At 46.0% G+C, this 16846-nt stretch overlaps 1 protein-coding gene and 1 long non-coding RNA gene across 3 annotated transcripts in view; one reads left to right on the forward strand and one right to left on the reverse strand.

Annotated features, from left to right (window-relative positions):
- The window catches only part of ZFHX3 (zinc finger homeobox 3), a 250172-nt gene that overhangs the window by 104621 nt on the left and 128705 nt on the right, over positions 1-16846 (forward strand). The window lies entirely within an intron of this gene.
- On the reverse strand, positions 2631-3879 carry LOC122691914. The gene is made up of 3 exons (XR_006340536.1): positions 3751-3879; positions 3509-3601; positions 2631-2860 (listed from the first exon to the last, which is right to left on the reverse strand). It is a non-coding gene; the product is annotated as an uncharacterized LOC122691914 (long non-coding RNA).

The raw sequence follows: 16846 nt of genomic DNA on the forward strand, positions 1-16846 counted from the left end.
GTTTCTTTATGGTTCTGACTCTTTCCCCAGGGAGGCTGTCTTGCTGCTAATATTATAATAAAAGTAATCACTAGCTCCTACGTGACAGTTACCACTAGCAGGTATTGTCATACCTGCTTTACAGGTATTCATTGATTTATTCTTCTGTTGACCCACCTGTTTTCAAATGCGGGAACTGAGGCAGAGGGCGCTCTTAAGTCACCAGCAAATGAGTGTTGTTGGAGTCGGTCTTCAAACCCAGGCAGGTTGGCACCACTTGATTGATAGTTTCTTTAGCACTTTCTCCCCACATTTAAGACTTTACTCTGTGAGAGGTGTATACGGTATATTGTAGGACTCTGTATTGTATGATTTAGAGCTACATTTTCTTTCAGATTGGATGGTTGGTTGGTCAGCGGTTTCTGAAATAGCTACTCTTCCCTTGCTGATGTGAGAAGCCCTGTTCATTGTCCCCCATTTGTAGATCGTACAGAGCGCCCCTGGATACTGTGCAGGTTTGGGTCAGTCTGGGCATGTTTACCAAGTATTGCTTGTCAGAAGCACTGAGGTGCAAGAAGTGGGAACAGAGATAGCCGTTCTCGTTTCCAGGCCTGTGAAGCCCCGTGGATGACATTTCTTCCTCTCCCACATATTCTCTGGGGTGGAATTTCTTGGATTAATTACCTTCATCAAATTCACCAGGATGAGGGAGTCTCTAGGAGAGAAGAGGGCTTGGGGCCAATTTTTTTTTTGTTTGTTTGTTTGTTAGTGAAGACTGTGGGTCTCACCATTTATTTCATAGAGAAAGAACAAATACTGAATGTCCAAGAAGTTTGCTTTAGTGAAGTTCATATTGGGGTAGTGTGGAGATGGCACGGCTGTGTCTGCTGATTTCTGGGAGGGGCTGTTTTCAGCTACTGGTGACAGGTCTCCTTCTGGGTTCCAGAGAAGATGGACCACGGCCCTTCACCCCGGCTTGAGGAGTGGGGTGGTCTAGGAACTATACCACTTTGTTGAAACACTTAACCCTCCCATCTCCCCTCTCCCTCACCCCCACCAATCCTTAAGCTCCAAGCCCTAGACCTTCTTGGGAAAAAAGAATCTCAAATTCTCTATCCCCCACCCTCACCCCAGCCCCATACTCCTAGTGGAATTCTTTGCATGGATGCCATCTGCCGTCTTAGGGGTGGTCTGTGACCCTTAGGAGAATTTTGCTGCGAATATTCCATTGCCTCTACATTCCAGAGTAATTCCATGTGCTCAGTTGCTCCAGGTAAACCCCGTCTGGAGGAAAGCTGTGCCAGCTCACAGTGGGCAAAGGCATAAACCCAAATTTGAGTCCTTTCAACTTGCCCAGGACTTGGACTAAAAGGGCAAATTTGAATACATTTAGTCCCAACAGGTGTTTCTGGTTTTTTATTTTGAAAGGGAAATTATAAGGGAACAATTAAGCATTGTCAGGAACATTGTTGGAAGGCAAGAGTTTTTAAATAATTACATAATACACCTGAACCAAAGCCTTGAGTCTTTTTTTTTTTTTCTCAACATAACATGAAACTATAAATACTATTTATGTGTAGGGTGGGAAAGGCTGTTGCTATGAAAACCATTTTGGTAGCACTGAGTCATTTTATACTTTAATATTTAATAAACTTAGGTTTCCAGTGCTTTTTTTTTTTAAGCAACCAGGTTGTAGGGTGAAAGTTAAAAATGTTACAGACCAAAAAAAAAAAAAAATTCTATTGCTCACAGAGGTATTGGAGGCTATTGAAACCAGCAACATCAGACTGGTGACCCTGTGGAGCACTGAAAACAGCACAGGGACTCTCCTGGTGGTTCAGTGGTTAAGAATCCACCTTCCAACGCAGGGGACATTGGTTCCATCCCTGGTCGGGGAACTTAGATCCCACATGCCATGGAGCAAGTAGGCCCATGTGCCCTGGAGCCCAAGAGGCTGACGGCAAAAAAAATACACACACACACACACACACACATTGTGTGTGGGTCTGAGCCGCCAGGGAAGCCCATATATATATACACACACATATATACACACATATGTATATATGACTTACCTTTAAAAATACCACTGCAAAGACCAGTGGTCAAGGTGCCAAATTTAGCAAATAAAAATATGAAATACCCAGCTAAACATAAATTTCAGACAAAGCCACATGATTTTTATTGTAAGTATGTTCCATAAAATAATAATCCTATTTCATATCTGAAATTCACATTTTCCTGGGCATCCTATATTTTTGCTGGCAACCCTTCCTCCAAATGATGAAGAAATTCTCTCACAGTCCTACCAACTGGCCCGACGGGAGCATGAAGAGAGATAAGTGGCTTCCTTGTTGGTAAAGCCTTTTTTTTTTTAATGGGTCCCAACAAAAGAGGAAAATTACAGAAGCCTCTAATGATGATTTCCAATTTTTGTTATTTATAGAAAACTGTCATATCAGATTTTCGCATTTTCTACATTAAATAAAGTGCTTTTCCTATAATGAAATCTGAAATGTTCTCCAGAGCTATTTGTTAAAATTTGTTTCTCAATAATTTTTTCATTATTCCCTTATATTTGAAGTGCTCTCACATCACATGGCGAGATGGATGACAGCCTGCCCAGTTCGGTGACTTGCGGCTTTGTCCAATGCTTCCACTGTCCTTGCTCTTGCTTGGCTCCTCGGACCTTTTCCTGCAGCTGTAACTTGTATGTAGGTGGTAGAAATTCACAGCCCTTGAGCACTTGCTGTTTTACTGGTGCCTTCCACATTCTGGATGTTCATAGGAGATGCTGAAGCGGCGTTGAATCGGGACTAATCATCAGGTGTGATTAGCAAACCTTCTCTAGGGTCTGTGTCCTCATTCTGTAAAAGCCAAACTATTTAGAAGGTTAGAAATGTTTATCTACTGATAATATTTGATTTGTAACCTGTTAATTAGCGGAGCAGGTTCCCAGGCCCAGGACGGGGACCTCTAAAGCATACCTGGTCTCTTAGGTCAACACTTTTAACCAATGTTTTCATTTGCCCGTCAGCCTGTGCATTGGAACTGTGGGGATAATTTCTTGTCTCCTTGCAGTCCCTGTTGAGCTTCTCTCTCTCTCTCTCAACACAGGCTCCTTTTTGAAGCTTGTTGGGCCCCTGTAGTCACTTCTGAGCCGACCCCTGGACTTGTCTGGGTGTCCTGCCACATTGCGTTGTCCCTGTTTGTCTGCAGGAGAGGAGGCCCCAGGGCCCCTGGTTCCAGGCTGCGAGTGTCCCTGCACCCGTCTCCTTGCTGCACGCTGCTGCTGCAGGCTTGGACCCCAGCAGGTGGGGCACCATCCCCTGGCTTTATCTCTAGGACACCCATAAATGAGGAGGGTTTTCCTTCCTGGGGGTCAGCAGCTCGTATGGAGTCTGATTTTGTGCTGAATCCTGAAGTAGGACTTTTTACTCAAGCTGATAAATCTTGTAACCTGTTACTTAAACACCTCTTCGGGGTAGGGAGCTTGTAGTGAGCGGCAGGCGCTGGGAGCATGTTTTACCTCCAGTGTCTGTACTCTGTGACGAGGACTCCAGTTCCTGTCTGCCTTTCACATTGCTCTTTTTTCCGAGTCTTCGTCGCTTTGGAAGAGTGCCTAGAGAACATGAACAGACATCAGGTGTACTTCTGAATTAGGAGGATGTCATCGTTCCAAAAACTTGGGGCACACAAGTTGTCACATGTTTCTCCTGCACCCTGGGCCTGTAGGGTTCAGGAAAGTAAAAGATCACCCCCGTTGCTCACCTCCAAACCAGGATGGTCTTCAGGGTAATTGTCCCACTCTTGCTGGGCCTTCACGTGTCTGTATTTCCCTTCTCCTACCAGCTCTCTCATTTTCTAAAATCACCGAAGATGGAGCCTGGGGAGCATTCCTTAGTTCCTCCTGTCAGCCGAGCCAGCAGGCGTGGGTCCCGGCACTGCCGTTTCCTCAGTGTCCTAGACGTGAGTCAGCCAGTGTGACTCCGCAGCCAGCTGTGGTTTAGGAAGCACTGTGGGGAAAGATTTGGCTGGAGGCATCTGCTTGCGTGTGTTCTTCCACTTCTGGTTCTCGGACTAGGATCCAACCATTTGTATTTATTTTTTTTTGCCCAGTCTGAGTTCCTGTTAGTGATGGCCACAGCTGCCAGTGTGGAAAGATGCAACTGTCTCTCCAGGGACCGGAGTTCTGTAAGCTTGTAAGCTTGGTCCAGGCTCATCGTGTCCAACTTTGAATCCACACCCGCCCACCCTTCTCATCCCTGACCTCTTGCTGTGATCGTATTTGCATTTCTGGGCCTTTGGTTCTTTGAGTTTATCCAAAGTCCAGGCTCGGGGCATCTGTGGCTTTGTTACGAGGTCGTGAGTCCTCAAGTCATTCTTCCTTCTTGACTTTTCCTCTCTGATGTTCTAGGACCCACCTCAAAAGTTCTTGAGTCACTCCTCCATTCTCGCCACCTCCCACTAACACTGTCACATACTTTTCCCCTTTTGCCTGGCCTGCTCTTTCTTCCTCTTGGTACATGGCAACTGGAATCCAGTCTCACCTGGGGAAGTCTCAGACAGCAATGACAAAGCCCAGCTCCACTGAGGGAGACTAATTACACAGCTAATTAATCCAGCAGATGTCACCGTAAATGCTCGTTTCTTTCTAATTTGGATCCACATCTTCGAGTTAGGCTTTGGGCCCTGATGAAAGTGTCTTTTTTTTTTTTTTTTTTTAATTCAGACTTTAAGGGATAGCAGTTTTCCTGGCCTGCCTTTATGTTCTGGTGACAGATCCCTGGTTTTCCAGAGAGCTCTCTCCCGTTACTGCAGCCACAGATGGTTTCTCCTCCCCAAGTGTGTGTCACACCATTTGGCACCAGGCTCATTCTCTGTCTTATGTGTCAATTTGTTTCTCCAGGAAACCTCTTCAGAGTACAGGCTGCCTTAACCAGTGAGTGTCTCTTGAGAATGCCCCACGACACAAGACAAGGAGACACCCACAGATGGTTACTGATTCCTTTCCCACCGCTCTCCTGTCTTTCCCAAAAGCAAGTTGGTTTGTCACGAAAGTAGCCGAAGAGTATTTGAAAGGTGCCGTTTTGATATCGGATGGTGAAAAAGTATAGAACACCCATAACTTGGCGAGTGAAATGGAACAACTCACAGATAGGACCAAAAAGCATTCTGGTAGTCGGGGAGGGATGTTGGGAAGCAGGAGCAAGGTAGTGTTTGTGGTCCCTCAGCCACTCAGTGATAGGAATGGATCAGACAGGCTGCAAGTCTTGGTTTTCTGCAGGTGACCTGGGGGCGCTGTGGACCTCCCAGGGTGTCCTCAGGCTCAGGCTGGCAGCCTGTGCCTGCCGAAGCTGACTGGCTCCTAGTGGGGGAGTATTGCCCCCCGCCCAAGGCCGTGATGACTGAGTTCTCCCTGCTAACATCCCCTTGCCCTCCCTTGGTCATGCCCACCTGTGAGCGAAATCACCATGTCCCATCCTGGCTTCTGTGACACCAGTCTTCTGGTTTCTCTGGTCCCTTACTGGCCTGTCTCCTTGGTCTCCTTGCTGGCTTTACTTCTGTTATTTACAGTAAATGCTTAAGACTTCAGAACTTGGCTCAGACCCGCTTCTTTTTTCCGTTGATAGTTTTCCCCCAACAACATCTCGCTTCTGGTGACACCGGAATCTGCCTTGAGCCTTGCACTCTCCTTCCATCTGCTTCTGTACTGGGCGTTTCTGGTTGAATGTTTGATAGCTGACCCCCAGACTTGGTCTGAAGAGACGTCTTGCTGACCGTATTACTGCCAAGCCCCCTCTCCCCCAGGCTCCCCCACCTCAGTCAGGGCTGTCGCTAATCTACTGTTCACTCAAGCCTGAAAGCTGGGCATTATTGTGGCCCCCTCTTTCTTTCACTCCCCTCCAGCCAAATCATCACTAAGCCCTGTTGGCTCCACCTTCAAAACATGTTTCCCTGTCGTCTGTCCCCGTGTCAGCTCCCTCCTTGCAGCGCCTCTTGCCCTTGACTGTCCACTCTCCATGTGGTAATTTCATGAAGAGGAAAATCAGGTCATATCACTCCCCTGCAAAGACCCACCAATGGTTTTCCATCCCTCAAAAGACAAGCCAGCCTTTCAGTGCTGGCTTATAAACCTCCCTGTGACCTAGACTCCACCCACCACGCCAGCCTCGTGTTGTAACCCTGCTTCCCTTCCCATGACACTTCAGCCGCACCAGCCTTCTTACTGTTCCTTCAACGGGCCAAGCTTGCACCTCCTGCTGGACTTTTGCACTCGAAGTCCCACTGCCTGGAGTGAGCATCCTTGACCTTGACACGCATCTCTGGTCCTCAGAAAGGTAGCCCCTAACCACCCACTCCCAAGTGGTTACTGAGAGGAGCTCCGTCTGAGCCTGCTTCTCTGCATTGACAGTTATTATCTATTTTTCTTGTTCGTTCATTTATTTATTTGTCTACCAGAAGATCGGCGACCTCGGTTGTCTTATTAATGGCTGTATCCTTGGCATTTAGAACAATGTCTGACACCAGCTCAATAAATACTTACTGAATGATAAAAGTACTTGCAGAATGTGCCTACAGTTTCCTTCAGTTCTAAGATCTAGCGTAGCAGCCCGGTCTGAACCCCTGACTTTACATAGTTGTCAGTCCAAAAGCGTATGTCAGAATAAACTGGATGTCCTGTGTGGACCAGAGCTTTCCGGAGCTGTTTATAATCATTCTATTAGCTGTCAGTTTTGTGCAGCTTTTTTTCTGTACTGACCCACTGAGAAACAGTCCTGAGACAATTAGCTTGTGTCCAAGTACTTTGAAAATTCTCACTTGCAGCTGGTCTTGGCTCTGTGTCCCCATGTTTTATCAGCCAAAATCACAACTCTTTCTATCAGCAGTCATAGAGATTGATGCTGAGGTAGAAAAAGTGATGGTAGTTTGCTCCTGCTTCATAGTATAGTCAATTTTTACAGTGGTCTGTCTCCTCTACTCAATCGCAAGATCCTTTACAGGAGGATCTGTTTATTCTTACCCAACTTGGTATCCTTCCCAGTCCTACAGGTGTCAGATGGATGGTCAGTGTCAACTGAAGGTTTGATACCCAAGGACAAAAAGCTTAAACATAGAAACTTAAAGACTAGGTTCTTCTGTTTCCTTCAAATCTGCGCTGTTCACTCTCCAGCTCTTTGCTTCTGAATAATGCTAGTTAGCCCCAGGAGAACCACATGGCAGAATGGCTTCCCAGTAAGAGAGAAACTCTGTTTCCTCCTCTCTTGCCCCATGTTCAAGCCATAGATCTTGGAGTACCTTTAAGGAGCAGGATAATGTACTAACTTCTTTGTGGCTATGTTTCTAAACTTTGTAAACTTTGTTGACTAGTGTCCAAAAAGAGATACATTTTAATAGGTGACTAAGCACATATGGGAGAGAGATTTTGTATGTATAATTGAAACAAAAGTTTTACAAAATAGTTTTATGCTTACTACCTGAGCTACATTCTGATACTTCCTTTTTTATCCTATTCCCTTGGTTTTTACACAAATGCCAGTTGCATTTAGGACATTGATTTTTATGACCCCCTAAGGGCTTCTCTCGGAGAAGGCAATGGCACCCCACTCCAGTACTCTTGCCTGGAAAATCCCATGGACGGAGGAGCCTGGTAGGCTGCAGTCCACGGGGTCGCTAAGAGTCGGACACAACTGAGCGACTTCACTTTCACTTTTCACTTTCATGCATTGGAGAAGGAAATGGCAACCCACTCCAGTGTTCTTGCCTGGAGAATCCCAGGGACGGGGGAGCCTGGTGGGCTGCCGTCTATGGGGTTGCACAGAGCCGGACACGACTGAAGCGACTTAGCAGCAGCAAGGGCCTCTCTGGTGGCTCAGACATTAAAGAATCTGTCTGCAATGCAGGAGGCCTGGGTTCCATCCCTGGGTGGGGAGGATCCCCTGGAGGAGGGCCTGGCAACCCACTCCAGTATTCTTGCCTGGAGACTCCCCAGTGGACAGAGGAGCCTGATGGGCTGCAGTCCATGGGGTCACAAGGAGTCGGACATGACTGAGTGACTAAGCATAGCAGAGCAAGGGATTGCAGAAAAGGGGTGAGGGGGGCTGCCTGGCCCAGCCCTCAGAGATTCTGATTCATTGTGGGTTTCTAATATGTAGTTCCAAAATCAGAACCACAGCCCCGAAGGATCAGGACCTATAGTTTGAAAAACACTGTCACGCAGGATATATAGAAGAGTTGATTGGTGCTGGCAGATGTGTACACGAAAGTTACCCAAGCCTGGAAGGAGGTGGAGGGAGGGAGGAAGCACCTCCGGTGGTCAGATCAGAATAGACCTCCTGGAAGAAGGAAGGCTGGAGTGTGCTTGGACCAGCTTTGGAAAGGGAGTGATCACGTAGATGGGCAAGCCAGACAGAGGACAAAGGCAGATTCATTTCTTCTACATACTAAACCCGAGGCCGTAATTCTAAACTGATTTTAGTGACTAGCACTTCCTTTCATGCACTTGTGGTTACTGTAACTTCTCAAAAAAAAAGAGAAAAAAATCATTTGTGAGCCAAACATTTCATACTGGTAACACAGTGGAATTGGGGCCTTTTTAGTATTTTACTAGTAAGAAAGCCCACTCAAATAATCTGTTCAAATAATAAAAAAGTAGTTTTTAAAAAGTACCCCATGAATAGGGTTCACTGATAGCTCAATTGGTAGAGAATCCGCCTGCAATGCAGGAGACCCCGGTTCAATTCCTGGGTTAGAAAGATCCGCTGGAGAAGGGATAGGCTACCCACTCCAGTATTCTTGGGCTTCCCTTGTGACTCAGCTGGTAAAGAATCCACCTGCAATGTGGGAGACCTGGGTTCGATCCGTGGGTTGGGAATATCCCCTGGAGAAGGGAAAAGCTACCCAGTCCAGTATTCTGGCCTGGAGAATTCCATGGACTGTATAGTTCATGGGGTTGCAAAGAGTTGGACACGGCTGACCAACTTTCACTTTTCACCCATTAATGAATCTTGAACTGTAGGTAATACTCTGTGTGCTGAAGTACTGGGGAGAAGCAGTAAAGTTTATTCATGTCCGCAGTTGACTTTGAAATGCATCAAAGTGGAATCATCTTTGATAGATGGATAAAAGGATGGATATACAATATATATAACAAAGTATTTTATTTTTTAAGTTATTTTTTAAAATATTATTTATTTGGCTGTTCTAGGTCTTAATTGTGTCTTGTGGGGTCTTCAGTTGCAGCACTCCAACTCTTGGTTGTGGCATTTGGGATCTAGTTTCCTCACCAGGAATTGAACCCAGGCCTCCTGCATTGGGAGCATGGAATCTTAGCCACTGGACCACCAGGGAAGTCAGTCCCGTATTGTATTAGTATTAGCATCAGGGTGAGAGGCATCTACTCTGTTTGTTTGTTTTGAATAAACCTCTTCTCTATTATTGAAATTTTCATGATATAACTTTGAGTGCAGAATACTAAAACCTGATGGCTAGGTGGTATTTCCACTGTGAAGTCCACATATGGAAGCTGCAGGTTCGCTGTGAGTTCTCTTTTTCACCCACACTGTCTTCCCATCCAGCTTCCTATGAGAGTATTCTGTTGTGTCTCTCAAGATTGGGCTCAGGGATTTCTGCTTTTTTGCAGAAAAACAGAAGCATGAGGCAGAAACACACCCAACTGAGAGGTCTCAAACCGTGCAGGAGAGGCGATGGGGGTAGAACAGGCTCTTGGTCATTCCAGAAGTGTGAGATGCTCACTAGATGCCAGGCTCTAGAAAACTTCAAGATAGGATGCCCATGTGTCTCAGGGGGAAAATCAGGTAGCTCTTGGGGTTTTAAAGAGAGAGGCTCCCTGGTGTCCATTCCAGAAGTTTCAGATGCTCACTAGATACCAGGTGCTAGAAAACTTCAAGGTAGGATGCCCACATGTCTTAGGGGAAACCCAGGTAGCTCTTGGGGTTTTAAAGAGAGAAAGAGGCTCCCTGGTAGACTGCCGGGATTTGAATCTCAACTCCTGCCCTTGACAGACGTGCGACTTTGGACATGGAACTTAATCCCTCTGTCTTCCTCTGCTGTGAAAAGGGCTCCTGAAATGACCTGCCTGGCAGGACTGTTGAGCAAGTCCAGTGTGATCCTGCCTGGGATGTACCTGCATGCCATGCAGTCAGCGCATGGCTCCGTGCAGTGTGCTCTCCTCTAGGAATGTCACTTTCCTGCCTTAGATTTTCCGTGGTCATATGCAGGCCACATAGGGAAGTCATTTTATAATTGGTTTTCATTAGTTTTGAACTTTGCACACCTTGGGTTTGGGGAATAGAAAGGCTGGTGGGTTGTTTCGGTTTTCTAGAAGGGAGAAAACATTTGTCTTAAGAGATGTGACCAACGTGTAGTGAAGACTTTGGGCAAGTTACTTAACTTTGGGTAATCCGCTGTGGTCCCATTGGAAGAAAGAGGGGCCGCGAGGGACCACTGAGTTCCCCTTCAGCACTGAGAGTGTGTGTGTGCAGGAATTTTTTTTTTTTTTTTTTAAGGAATACATTGGTCTCTTCTGTAATGGAGCAAGAAGTTAACTAGTGAAGTACATAGGAAAGTTAGAAAGTGGTCCAAGTCCAGCTTTATTTTTGCTACTTCTTCTTTGACCTCTTCTCTGAGCTGTGAGAGGAATGAGCAGTAAAGTTACTTGTACTGACATAATTTTGTAATATACCTGCCTAACCTGGGGACTCTAGAATTTGATTTTTTTTAAAGCAAGGCTACCCCACAAGCCCAAATAGACCCACATTTCCCTTATGTGACTGGAATTAGGTGCAAGTAAGAATTGAAGTTTTCCCCATTCCCTCTTGTGTATATACATGTATGTGTGTGCTTAAGTCGCTTCAGTTGTGGTCAGCTCTTTGCAATCCTGTGGACTGTAGCCCACCAGGCTCCTCTGTTCATGGGGATTCTCCAGGCGAGAATACTGGAGTAGATTGCCATGCCCTTTTCCAGGGAATCTTCCCAACCCAGGGGTCAAACCCTTCTCTCCTGTGTCTCCTGCATTGGCAAGCTGGTTCCACCACAAGCGCCACCTGGGAAGCCCATATGTATGCATATACGTACATACATTTTATATATATGGTTTTCAGATTAAAAAGCTAATGCAAATTCCCACTAAAGAAATTATTATATAGAAATGCACAGCACAGAGCATGAAGATTGAAAAGTGAAAGTTACATTCTAGTTAAAGGGGAATGTATTTGGTTTTGGCGTCTCTCTAATGTCTTGTATTTGTGTCTGTTTATGTTTTGTAACCTTGGCGATACCACAGACTGTCGTAAAGGGGGAGCAGCTTCTGAGCACAAATGAAGTATTAGCCAGAGCTGCAAAGCTGCTTTACCTACCTTGCCTAAGTGGGTTCATTTCTATTGAGAACCACCATGTTGGTGGCATGGATGGCGTAACATTGCCTTAGGAGTCTTCCTTCAGTGTTTACATTCGTGGCCGCGCTTATAGCTGTACCATCCTGTCCCATTCACTGGAGCAAACACCTGCAGTCAAATGCGCAAACCGTTTCTGTGGCAACCATTTGTTATCCATTAATTTACAATATTCCAAAATTTTTCTCCAGCTAAAACTTTTTTTTTCTTTAAACTGTGCATTCCTCTGCTCCCCTTATTTGTATATTGGAAGTTAATCTCCTTGGCTACTCAAGTTATGGATGTTTTCTCCCTACCTCTCTTCTTTTGAAAGCTGATTTTTTTTTTTTTTGGGGGGGGGTTTAATGAACGAAATGACTAAACCTGGGACCTCTGATTACAGCTCTGAGTCAGTAAGCAGGAGGAGAGGCCTCTTTCCTTGGTTTTAAAGAAGCAAGACCTAATGTGAAACAGTCTTTAACACCTGAAAATGATGTGCAAAAAAGTATGTGCAACAGAAAAATCTCGCCAAGCTCATTGCCTGCCTGATGGCTAGGTCAGCATGAGCTGACCTGGCAAGTACACTTCAGAAACAGAGCCACTCTCTGTCGTTTGAATGGTGAGTTGAATGACTACTCTGAGGACTGAACTTGTGAAACGCTGAGTTTCATGCTGGTGTCCACAGGCGCATGAGGAACGTGTCCATGGCTCATGTTAGGAAAGACCTATGGAATGGAATGCAAATCAACGGCAGTAACATGCTAAGTTTGCAAATTTGGACACAAATGAGGAAATGCAGAAGGAAGTTTTGCATAACAGCACTCACTTCACATGTGGTGATTATTGCCACCAAATGCTATATTTTAATACGTAGGACGTGGGGCATTATCATGTGCCACAATTATCATTCCTTGGGTGAAATTTACATTTTATAACTATCGTATGCAGATCTTTTGCATTTCTTACACACTCTAGGGGATGTTTCTGTCACTTATCGTCAATGTAATCATAACCTTCCTTATTTTGGAGACATACACACGTTACTTTCTTCTCTAGTAGGATTTATGGGTATTTCTAAATGTTATTCACTCTGAGCTATTTCTCACAGTTGGCAGTGGCAGGTGAAGGCAGACACCAGTTTGGTTTTGTTGCTGGAGAGCTTGAATTGCTGTTGTCTTCCTAGCTATTTCCGTTTTGAAGTGTTCTCACTGTTTCTTACACAGTTGGTGTCCTGGTCATTTTGGGTATTAGGACTTGCTGGCTTCCACATACTTTGGACTCGGAAGCCACTCTATAAGAGCAAATCACATGGAATTCCACCCCCCCCACCATCTAAAAAATAAATTTACCTTTGTTTTTCTTTGTTTTTCTCCAGTTTTAAATAGTTTGAGTTTTTAAAAAGAATCTTAAAGGAGTACTTTATCAGATAGCACTCCTGTCTCATGGGATGATAGCAAGAAAGAGCTCATAAGGGCAGTAGGTGTGAAGTATGTTGTATATACATACATATATGCACTGTGCTTAGTCACTCAGTCCTGTCCTACTCTTTGTGACCCCATGGACTGTAGCCCGCCAGGCACCTCTGTCCATGGGGATTCTCCAGGAGAGTGTACTGGAGTGGGTTGCCATGCCCTCCTCCTGGGGTTCTTCCCAACTCAGGAATTAAACCTCGGTCTCCCACATTGCAGGCAGATTCTTTACTGTCTGAGCCATGAGGGAAGCCCATATATGTATATATATGTGCATGTATATATGCATATAATAGATGTTTATATATTTAAGTGAAGGTTTATTTTCCTCTTGTCCCTCTTTTTGTGTTGGGGGTCTCAGAGCCCAGCGCATTCCTGTGACTGTAGTTGATTCAGCATAATTGATGCGGTCTCATTTCCCACAGCTGATGAGGATTATATCAGCTTGGTTTAACAGTCTCGTTTTCTGCTCCCAGTGCACACTTGTTTTAATGTGTTTCAGTTAATGAGGTAGAAGAGAGAATGAGGTGTTACTGTTTATACACAGACAGTGAGTTTGTGCGGGGAGCCCCACCACAGCCCACGTGGCCCCAGGCGTCCTCGCGGGCAGGGCCCACAGAGTGAAGTCTCCTTTTTGGAACATGTTTATTTGTGGCTAATGCTGATAATGATCAAAAGCTTTCCCTGACACTCTTTATAATAGCGCTTCTTGGTGTGTCTCTTATGTGTCATGATGAGAAGGTATAACTTGTCTCAGAGCTTGGGGTACATTCAAGGGCATTGATATGGCCAACTGCCCCCCAGCCCCGAGAGACACAGGTTTGATTTTTGGGTTGGGAAGATCCCCTGGAGGAGGGTACAGCAACTCACTCCAGTATTCTTGCCTGGAGAATCCCATGGACAGAGGAGCCTGGAGGGCTACAGTCCATGGAGCCACACAGAGTTGGACACAACTGAAGCGACTTAGCACACATGCCCACCAAAAAACTTTGTTAAACTCCCAAATTTCATCCACCAACCCGACAGTCCTAGGTGGACCCTTCCCCAGGTAACTATCGATTCATTAGAAATAATGCAAGTGAAACTATTTTCAGAAGTCCAAGAGCATCCACGCCTGTGGGCAAGGAATACTAAGTCCAAAACAGGCGCTAAGAGTCTGTGTATTATGAGCCGTCGGTCAGAACAGTGCTATTGGTTAGGGATGATAGGAGAGGTGGAAGAAACTACCAGGGTGATTTTCTGTGAGTCGGGGATCTGGTTTGGGTCATGACTTTGCATTTGCTCCTTCAGGAGGCGGGGCCCTGGTGCTTGGAAGCTGGCATATTCAAGGGGCAGATTCAGCCACCCCGCCTTCTGCTTGGTGAGCAGACTGCTGCTGCAGGGCAGTCAGGAAACCATGGCTGGGGGCTTTTGCATGTATTCAAATCTCCAGCTTCTGGGCATGTGGGAAATATAGGGCGTGCACAGGTGGGGGCAGCAGCGAGGACCTTTCCCTCGGGGACCCACCCCCCTCCAAGCCATTTTGAGGAAGGACACACGCTTGGGCCGCCCACACCTTCTCCTGCCATGTTTCACTGAAGCCCGTTCCTTCCCCCCCCCACCCCCCACAGTCAAGGGCCCTAAATGGTTAAAGCTGTCCCCCGGCCTTGGCCTGGTGCCAGCCCCCGTGGGGCGCTGCACTGGCTGGAGGCCCCCAGCACACCCAGGCTTCCCGAAGGCGCAGCGGCCCTGGGTTTCAGCAGGAATTAAACAATTACTAAGTCTTAGTCCTCCCCACCTTCCGTGGATTGACTCTATAAATTGTCAGCCTGTTGACATTTTAATGCGAATTATGTCATGTGGTATCCCCTTTGATTTCGACATGCCTCAGTTTGTAAATACATGAGCCACTGAAAGGCTTGTGGTTAGTGTACACTCCGGAGGCCTCGGGCTTTTTGGTGGGGGAGAGAGCGCTGTGGAGCGCGCAGTGCTGGGAGCCTGCCCGGCGTGGAAAGCCTTTCAAGCTACCCAGGGCAGCTCAGAGGGTGGGTGGGCGGGCAGGCATGCACGGGCCCTGCTAGGAGCCCCAGCACCCTGCCTCTGCCTGCCCCCCTCCCCGCGCCATTCCAGGCCACCAGGAAGGCCAGCACTGCCTTTGGGACCAAGTCACAGGGTATCTTTCATGGATGGCTGAGCACTTCCCCAAAGTCCCCGTGCAGCTCTGCTCCTCCCCCGGTCCCCAGGTCCCCAGCACCTGGAGAAGAGCTGACTTGTTCTAGGTAACTGCAAACCAGGAGGGCAGGGGAGCATTCCCCTGGAGAGAATTCCACTCCCCCAGTGGGGAAAGTGGTTCCAGAAGGCTTTTTAAAGAAGCGATTGACGGAGATTGTGAAGTTGAGGAAGGAGAGAAGGTGTAGAGTGAGGATTATTAAGGTATCGTGAGGAAAGGGGCAGACTGGCCATTTGTATTGGAAGGAAACGGGAGATTCCAAATGTTCAAAAAAAATCCCCAAAGTGAAACCAAGGGAGGAAATGTTGAGATGGATTTTAAGAGGCCATTTTGCCGCAAGAACAGTCCAGAAACCCTGTGCTAGAACTCTGCTCCAGCCCACTGTGCTTGACACCCTGTTTTCCAGCTTCTGATCTCTCCCTACTGGAGACTTCCCTTTAAAATTAATAACCCCAGGAGTTGACTTCTTGACAATGTTTTGCATGTAGTATGTCAGTGTTCACAAAAGCCAGAATTAGCCATTTTGAGGTTGGATGTGTTGTGCTTGGAGGAGATTGGCCACGATGACGTCACTGATAGAGCCTAAGGATGGACCAGACGGAGGAACAGTGGTTTCTGCTTTGAATGCAATCATTCCTTCTCCGAATCCAGCAACTGCTGGGCCTGCTGTCTGTGTTACTGTTTGGCTGACTTACAGAAATGTCATGGGATCCTTAATGGCCATGGGTGGTCGGGACCTATTTCCCACGTGCTGAGTAATTCTAGTTTCATGTGTGAATAATGCCCATATTAAAGCAATTTGAGCTACACATAATCTGAAAAGGAGGAAGGGACCCAAATAAGTTGATCACATACACTTGCAGCTCATCGATTTCTCTGGTAACTTCCCTGAGTGCTGGGGAAAGTTGTTGTTGTTTTTTGTTTTTTTTTTCTTTCTTTGGATTCTAGATTTTAATTCATTTTTGGGAAGTTGTAACACAAACAAGTGATTGGGAAGTGGAGTTACTGCCGAGCTCCCTTCTTTTGCCTCCTCTCTGGATTTATCTGGCTTTTATTACTTGGTGAAGGATATGAGTAAGAGGGTGGAATGGAATGAGGGAGACAGGGAAGAAAGAGTGTGTGTGAGTGAGAGAGAAAGAGAAATATACACTCCTTAGGAGCACTGTTTAGTTGGTTATCATGAGAAATCATACTTGGTCCCCTTCCAACATCTAGCTAGAGTTTAGTAGTAAGACTATATGTGAAATAAAATGACAAGAGATTAGAATCATATGGCCCATAAGAACATTACTCTTTCCTAATTAAAAAAAAAGAAAGTCCCAATTGGTGTTCTTTTCCAAATTAAAAAAAAAAAAAAGTCAAAACCACAGTGGCTTCCAGTCTTTAAAATGAGCCCTGTGCTTTGAAAAAAAAAAAAGATCATAAAATGTTGTTTGCAACAGGTACATCAGTCTTGGTTACCTACTTCCTCTATTTTGCAGTTAACTGTTTATATGGGAAATGTTGGAAACACGCTTTGAGACATAAATTTAGGGCCCTTTTCAACAACCTGACGTGTATTCTATAGTTTGTCTTGACGAGGGAGGTTGGAACTTGTGCTTCTTGTCATGTCTTTCTTGTTTTCCAGAGGATGTAAAACTTAGGATCCCTGCCCACCCTTGGCAGGTGCCCATTCCAGCCCCCTAGAAAATTGATCTGGAAAGGATTAGGCCACATGGAGACAGTTGGTTTCTCAGCCTGTAAATGAGAATTCTGGGTGATCATAGCATTGCAATTGAGGGGATCAGTGAATTTAC

Source organism: Cervus elaphus, chromosome 4 (assembly GCF_910594005.1).
Source record: "Cervus elaphus chromosome 4, mCerEla1.1, whole genome shotgun sequence".
Classification (NCBI taxonomy): Eukaryota; Metazoa; Chordata; class Mammalia; order Artiodactyla; family Cervidae; genus Cervus; species Cervus elaphus.